Source organism: Malurus melanocephalus, unplaced genomic scaffold (genome assembly GCF_030028575.1).
Source record: "Malurus melanocephalus ecotype Western Australia unplaced genomic scaffold, MMel_1.1 scaffold_272, whole genome shotgun sequence".
NCBI lineage: Eukaryota > Metazoa > Chordata > Aves > Passeriformes > Maluridae > Malurus > Malurus melanocephalus.
This window is the reverse complement of record NW_026623504.1, coordinates 367094-374885: the sequence shown is the minus strand read 5'-3', so window position 1 is coordinate 374885 and position 7792 is coordinate 367094. Positions and strand designations below refer to the sequence as shown.

The 7792-nt window shown below is 44.7% G+C and overlaps 1 protein-coding gene across 2 annotated transcripts in view; it reads left to right on the top strand.

Moving 5' to 3' along the window:
- Positions 1 to 7303: 7303 nt before the first annotated feature.
- HDX (highly divergent homeobox) overlaps positions 7304 to 7792 on the top strand; it is a 35787-nt gene continuing 35298 nt past the window's right edge. For both annotated transcript variants that reach the window (XM_057376177.1, XM_057376176.1), the window contains exon 1: positions 7304 to 7526. The gene's annotated coding sequence lies outside the window, so the exon portion shown is untranslated. The remainder of the gene's footprint in view (positions 7527 to 7792) is intronic.

Here is a 7792-nt window from a genome sequence, read left to right as displayed (position 1 = left end):
GCACAGCACCCATGGGTGACACCCCTGCACAGCACCCACCGTGCCTGCAGAAGCACCAAGCAGCCCAGGGAACATCCAGTCCCCTTTCTCTCCCCTTTCTGAAACCCTACAAAAACCCTGCACAGCACCAGGGACGCGCTGCTCGCTGGGCTGCACCTCCCACACCTCACTGAGAATTATTAATTTATTTCTTTCCGTGCTTCACACTTCCAAAGCACATCCTTGACCTTCCATTCCCCGTTTCACTGCCCTCTTTTCCCTCAGCAAACAAAGTGATTTCTGGCATCTCCTTTGTCACCCATTTTTCCCGTTGTTGTTGAAATCCCGCTCCTCTGAAACTGCACAAGTGACCATAGCTTCGCTCCCCGTTTTTTTTTTTTTTAATTCTGAGTCAGAAATTGATTAGTTAATGGAGCTTAAGCTCCGTGGCTTGCAGCACCCTGCACCCTTTCATTAGCTGGGAATCCAAGATAAACACAGTGATTTAGGGCTGCTGAGCAAATCCATCAGCTCCGTAGCGTGACAGGTCGCTGCTGCTTTTGCTTTGGGAGCTTTATTGAAATGCACTGCTCACAGCTATGATTTTTTTCCCCATATTATATCAAAGAGTGCTTTTTGAAAATATGATGTATTAGGGAATAGGGGAAGCAGCAGCTTCCAGGGAGCCAGGAGAGGGTGATCCCCATGGAGCAGGGTCACAGCCAGAACTCGGGTGGCCCAGGGAGGTTGGGAGGGGGTCCTGGGGTACAGCACTGGGAGAAGAAAGACCTCAGAAGGACAAGAGTAAGGAAGAGAATGTAAGAGTATGTCAGTCTGGGGGCAAAATGAAGCAAAATGTTCATGTGAGTGTAAAATACTTTATTATTTTATAATTAAATGTATGAAATATATATTTTTCACTGGAAAATAAGGAGATCAAAGTCAGTTCTTGATACTGATGAATGCTGAGGAGTAATGTTAATTAAGGTTTCATAACTGGGAATTCTCTGGTCAGCAACACTTTGGTACTGTCAGGAAACTCAAATCCCACAGCTTGTCCTTGGTGCACTAAAACACCATAAATACAGCTTTTTTATCATCTCAGCTACTGACTGCTGGAATTGCAACTGTGGGGGTCACTCTGCGTGTGAGTTACTCCTATGCTCTCACATGAAAACACCCATCATAAAGTCAGCCACTGCCAGCCAGGATTAAAAAGGCTTTTGATACTGTCCAAGATATTTGTCCTGAGCTCCTGTGCTCTTGTCTTGCATTTAAAAGAAGACAATTCTATTTCTGCCCAAAATGSTGCTCCAAGTGCCTCACGCCAGCAGCTCTCCATAATGATGACAGCTTGGTGACAGTGGCCAGACCTGTACCTGAACCAGATTGGGCATCTTGTCCCACCTCTAAGGAGATTAAAGTCATTTCCTAGATGGAAGCATCCATTAGGAACCCAACAAATTCCATCACYAGGAGATAGATACAGGGATTGGGAAATAACCTTCCCCTCCTCTAACAAAATCTTCCCTTTAATGTCACATCACTCCATTTGATCTGGGCTGAGATTAAACAAGATGATGAAGCGAAACGGGTTGGAAACAATAATGCAGTGCTACCACGAGTAAGATTTCATTCAAAGAAATTATTTAAACAAATAGTGATTAATACAAAAGCTGTCTTCTTTCATGAAAGAGGTAATTTGCATTTAAACAAATTCCTCTGAAGATGAAAGAAACAAGGTTACAATAMAGGGGAAAATATTTGGCACCAAACCATCAATACTTCAGTTTTATTGTTATCTCAAAGACAAAGATGGAAGATTACTTTGTAAACATATTTCTTAATAGGATAATTTTGTAATGAATGATAGCAGTCTGTGATAAGATTTCAACTTACAAAGTCTTGCTGCAAAACAAAAGTGGGGCTATGGGACTGAAAGAAGTAGGATCTTTTATCTGCAAAACAGTGGCTCTTTCCCAAGGAGGACACTTCACCTGATTTASGATTTAGGATTCTGCAGGACTCTTTGCCTTCTCTTGAAATCYCACCTGCAAACTGATGGAAGGATTAACCAAGCAGAAATGGGAATTGCCTCATGGATTTCCCTTCCTTGCTGAAATCTGGCAGTGCCAGAACCGGCATTTTTAGCAGATCTTGTACCTTTGGGAGGTCATGTGGAGACCATGTTCTTAGCAAGACACCCAAAAGGCTCACAGCAGGATTTCTATTGTTTGAGTAGTCCCATTTGTAGTAGTAGTTCCATTGTTCCATTGTTCCAGTAGTTCCATTGAGCTTTCCCTTCAGCAAGTGTTTGTGGTTTACCATTGGTCAAAAGATTTCCTTGGGATCTTTCAGATACTCACCCTTCCTCTTTGATGGGAATGTGGAGCTGAGGACCATCAGATGCTTTGCACTGCTTTTTTATTTRTAAAATTGATTCCAAAGTTTTTGTATTCACCTCTGCTTTTACGACACTGTATCCTTTGTAATTAAACGTGTGTTATATTTTATTATATAATTTATTTTCCTTACTTTGACTTGCTGTGGCTTGGGAGAAAAATGAACTTGACTAAATCAAACAAGGCAACAGAACCCTGGAGAAACACTTGAAAAAACTGGTGGGTGATAGTTATTTCTTTTATTACCAAGGACTTGGGACAACCACTATGCTTAAAATCCTTAAAAATAGGATTATTTTTATAGGAAAAAAACACTTTTTAGGCTCTTTCAGCCYAGTCAGGGGTACAAGAGAAAAGTAAGGATCTGGTAACAAGAGGGATAGGCATGAGCTCTGCTAGACGTGGAATAAAGTGTGGACCCACAGGAAAAAGGAGAGGAATGTTTGATTTTGGGAGACCTAAGCAAACCGGAAAAGCTTCTTATCCTCTGGAGAAAAACAAGTCAAAGAAAAGCACAGTTCTGCCTAAACTAAGAAATGCTTTGAAGATTCCAACTCAACATTTTCTTGGCTGTTTTACCAAAAAAATTCACAGGAAATAAGAATTGCTTGGGCATCACCTTTAGGTGAATCACATCATCAATTGAACTGGGGCTTATAGGGATAAGAYAAATGACCAAAGAAGGGGCTGTATAGATTTTTTTTTTTTTTTTAAATTATGGTTCTTTCCCTGGCTCTTTGTTTCCTCATGCCTGGTTTTGTTTTCATTTTTATTTTAAACATATTTTCACTTTTGCTTCTAAAAAACTCTCTATGCTAGGAATACTAATGGCTGGAAAATAAATATACAATCATTATCTTCCTCTTTTTTAAAAATTCTTGGTGCATGGCATTTTTATATATTCCTCAAGTTCATAATTTTCCCTGCTCGGTGTATGAAAAATTATCAAAGGCAATAAAAAGGAAAGGAAACAACATTCCTGGTGTTCTTAAAAATATCCCAATAAGTAAAAAAGTGGAACAAATCCTTAAAACATCTACCCAGACAGGCTCTTTTCCATTTTTTTCCCATAAGCACCAGCTGTTTTTTCCATACCAGSACAAAGGATATATTTACAGATTCAGTTTATGGGAGCTTTGTTTATGCACTGGGTGAGGATTAACAACTCATTTTAATTAATATGGCAAAACCAAGTTCAAAGAAGGCAGAAAATTTGTAAATCTTGTAAGACCGCTAATTCTGGCTGTGCTTTTAGACACAGAGAATGTGCCGCACAGAATTTTCCATATTAACATTTTTTCCTAAGGTTTGTACACTGTAATCCTTCCTTCATCATCATTTCACATGGAACCACCTGATTTAGAGGATCTTTAATAACACCCTCGTGCTCCCAATGTWTAGTGTGTCTTTATAATATTTCTAGAAAATGAGCATCACTGTTGTGATGTGTTTCACTGATTTTGGGTGTTCACTGAGCAGGAAACCTGKGAAAGAGCAGGCACCAAAACCCCACCAGGGCAACTTCTACCCCTGCAAATCCAATGGCATTAAAAGGAAAAGGAAGACATACAAATTTTGGTGGAAATCACTTGGATTTTGCAAGAGTAAATCATATCAAGCCACTCTAACTTTCCTTTGTGGCAGATCAAGGAGCCTCGTAAAGCAGTAAATGTAACATATTTTGACTACAGCAGGGCTTTTGGAGTGGTCAGATACATTCCTGGAGTGAAACTGAGGGGACAAAGCCTCAGAACTGCCTGAGGAGCTGCTCAGGAAATGGTAATACACCTCAACAAAAGGAAAGGACCAGCAGGGTTTTCCTGTGGTCACTCTTGAGCCTGAAGTTTAACAAATCTCTTATGAGGGTTTAACTTGTGAAAGATTCAGGATGAATGATAGCAAGAAATTCCCAAAGGGAGGATGGTCGAGCACTAGATTAACTCCAGGCTCTTCAACACTGGATTCTCCATACATTTTCCCAAGCACAAGCTGGACTCTTTGGGGACAAGGGGACAGATTCAATCTGGGTTCTTTTTTGGCTGATGCACTAAATTTGCCATGTGATTTAATGCCTTSGAGCAGTGTAAGAGCAAAATTACCTGTTTGAGATCAGGAATCACAAATACAAAAATTCCAGGTGAAAATGGGCTATTTSCTGCCCTGCTTTTACTCCTTTCTGAAAGGCCACTGGCTCTGTAGGTCACCCTAAAGCCTGGCTTAGAGCTACGTCCTTTAAAACATCACCTAAATAATGGCATCATGAARTGAGCGCAGCTGTCCTGGGAAAGGGTTCTGTGGAATGGGTTGGGTTTGCCTCCGTGGCTTCCTCAGTGTTTTCCAGACTCCATAAAAAGCCAAAGAAATGGAAACAACAGCCATTGCTCTAWACTGTGTGACACATCAGCTCCCAGTCCATGTCTGGGAATCTGAGAATCCTTACAGAGATTTCTCCTACCTGCACGATCCGGTACAAATCTGAGAACATATGAACTGCTGGGAGAGGAAAAGGCATTGGGGTTGGGGAATGAGAACACCTGAGTGACCCTACAGTTGGGTTCCTGACTCTGGAATCTATTAATGTAGCCCTATCTATTCATGGGAGCAATGCAGATGTTCCCAGTTGTGGCAGCAAATGCCCACACCCAGCTGTGGGCCAGATGCTCTCCCTGTCACATAGAACCCCACCGGGGTAAAGTCACTAATTGTGAGCTGGGCTAATCATTTTAATGAGCTCAAACAGAGTGGCTGCATCACAGAGTCTCACTTTGATGCTAATTCCCTCATGSAAGGACTCCTTTCATGTCCCAGGCTGCTGTTTAAACCACCAGACCAATCTGCCAGCCCCCMTTCATTGGAATCTGTCATTAATGAAGGAGGAAGTGTTTGGGTYTGGTGGCAGGAGAAGAATATTTCATTTATTTCATCCTGCCATAGGTTTTCTCCTCGAGAGTCAATACCAGCAGGGAAATACAGAACCTGAAATTCTCTCTGGAGCCTGAAAATTCTCTCAGCAGCAGCTTTGTTAACCTGTACATTCCGTCTCCTATATTGTAAAGAACACTACTGTGATCTGTAAATCTTATTTTGGAGCCACGAGTCTGCAAACTGGTTTCTTTGACAATTTAAATACACATCTCATGTCTCCTTCAAGAATGATTCTATGAATTTTTTGATGAAAACTATAGAAAAAGCACCTGTGTGCCCATTGTTAGTCAAATTAGAGCCCTTGAAATATTACTTTCTATTATTCACCATTTTAAAAGAGTTTAATAAGCTGCATTTTATCAAACRCCACTGTATTTTTCAAAGGATTTTAGAGAGACTGTCTCACCATTTTTGTTTCCCAAGCCGCAGATAATGTGAGAAGAAAACGTACCAAGTTTCTTAAGAATCATTCCATAGCTAATTCCAAACCAATTATTTTCTATAAAAGTGGTGGTGTAGAGCTTTTGTGGTTGCTGTATTTAAGTTTTACAGAGCAAGTGTTGACGGCACACAGAGGAAGGTAATACATCCAGGAGAAAAAACAGCTCAATAGAAGATTCAGGTTTAAATATATGGGYTATCCCTAAAATCCTGTTACTAAATTCAGAGTGTTTATTACACCATAGAGTTATAGAATGGTTTCAGATGGAAAGGACCTTAAAGATCATCCAACTCCAACTCCCCAAAGGGATGCCACTGCTAGTTCAGAAGTCAGGGTTAAAGTTTTTAAACAATGTAAATAACTTCTTGTAATTTTAAAATAAACATAAACACTGCCTGSTTTTCTTCTCCCTGCCTCCAGAGARCCAGCAGTGATTCTTTCACTTCAGTCCAGCAGAAATATTTGCCGATATTTTTCTGATTAAAGCATTGCACAAAATTAATTGCCTGTTTAATATCTTAACGTYGTGACTTTCAGAGGAAACTATTTGGAGTAGGGATACGGCCCATCCAGAGGCTTTGTAATGAACACAACCAGGTCTCAAATCTGTTTTAGAGTTCTGGGTGCTGAGCCAATACAGTGATTTTATAGGATTTCTACCACAYAATCCATCAGGATGGGTGGGCAGTATCAGCCTTTCTGCTCGTTTGTTGATGAGGTTTCTGTTTGGAAGGGGAATGGAACTCAAAGAAGGGCTGGCAATGATGCACCTGGTGGTACCTGGATCCCTGTAAGGATACAGTGAGTGACTGTGAGTGCTTTGTGCTGTCACCAGCTCTGACCATGCCCCCAAAAAGGTGTCCAGCCCTGTAGGGTACCTGCCCTGTGCTGCTCACCTGGAAACACTGACATTTCCTCCCTTCCCAGATCAAACATATCCATTCTGAGCAATTAAAGATTTATTTCTTGAGCGCCATAATATTAATGCAAAATAAAACCGTGGTCCTTCATGGAGATTTTTGGGTTTCACTGGGCTCCTTGTAAGCCCAGGCTGCACAGCCCTGGGGTCAGGGATGGCCATGCAGACAATCGCGGAATGGTTGGGGCTGGAAGGAACCCTGGAGATCACCCGTGGAGGTGACACAGGAACACATCCAGGTGGGTTTGGGRTGTCTCCAGAGRGGGARACTCCACACCCGCTMTGRGCAGCTGYTCCAGAGCTCTGCMACCCTCATGGAAAGAAGTTCTTCCTCGTGTTTAGGTGGAACTTCTTGCGTTGTAGTTCATGGCCACGGCTCCTTGTCCTGTCCCTGGATAGAACCCGSCACCACCCTTTTGGAGACATTTACACGGATTGCAGCCGCCTTCCCCGTCTCAGCCCGAAATCTCAGGGATCGCTTTCGGGGAGCGCTGCCGGGGGCGATGCCAGGCGGGCCCCGCGGCCCGGGGGCGGTGCGGGGTTCCGGGGCCGGCGGGCGGGGCCGGAGCAGAGCGGAGCGGAGCGGAGCGGAGCGGGGCGGGGGGGCCGGGCCGGCCCTGTGGCTGCCCCGTCCCCTCACGGTGCCGGCGCTCCCGTGCGCGCCCCCCCGGCGGGCGGCGGGGGCGGGCGCCGTCCGGGCCGCGCTGATCGCAGCGCGCCATTGGCCGCTGTCTGCGCGCACGTCACGATCATGATGAGAATTAATGATCGGGGCCGCTGATTTCATTGTGTGACGCCGGGACCGACCCAGCCGAGCCCGGCCGAGCCCGGAGCCCCCGCGCCGGCCCCGCGCTACACGGTAAGCGCGGGGGAGCCCGCCGAGGGGGGGAGTGCGGCGGGGCCTTTGGGCAGGAGGGGCGCGGCGGGAGGGGAGGAGGAGGAAGAGGATGATGATGGCGATGATGATGATGATGATGATGGTGGTGATGATGATTATGATGATGATGCCGGCGGTGCCCCCCCCTCGGGCCCAGCGGCTGTGTGTGTGTGGGGGGGGAGGCCCGCGCGGGCTCGCGCTCGCGGACGCGCCCGGCGCGCGCAGGCGCTGCTGCTCCTCCCGCCCCC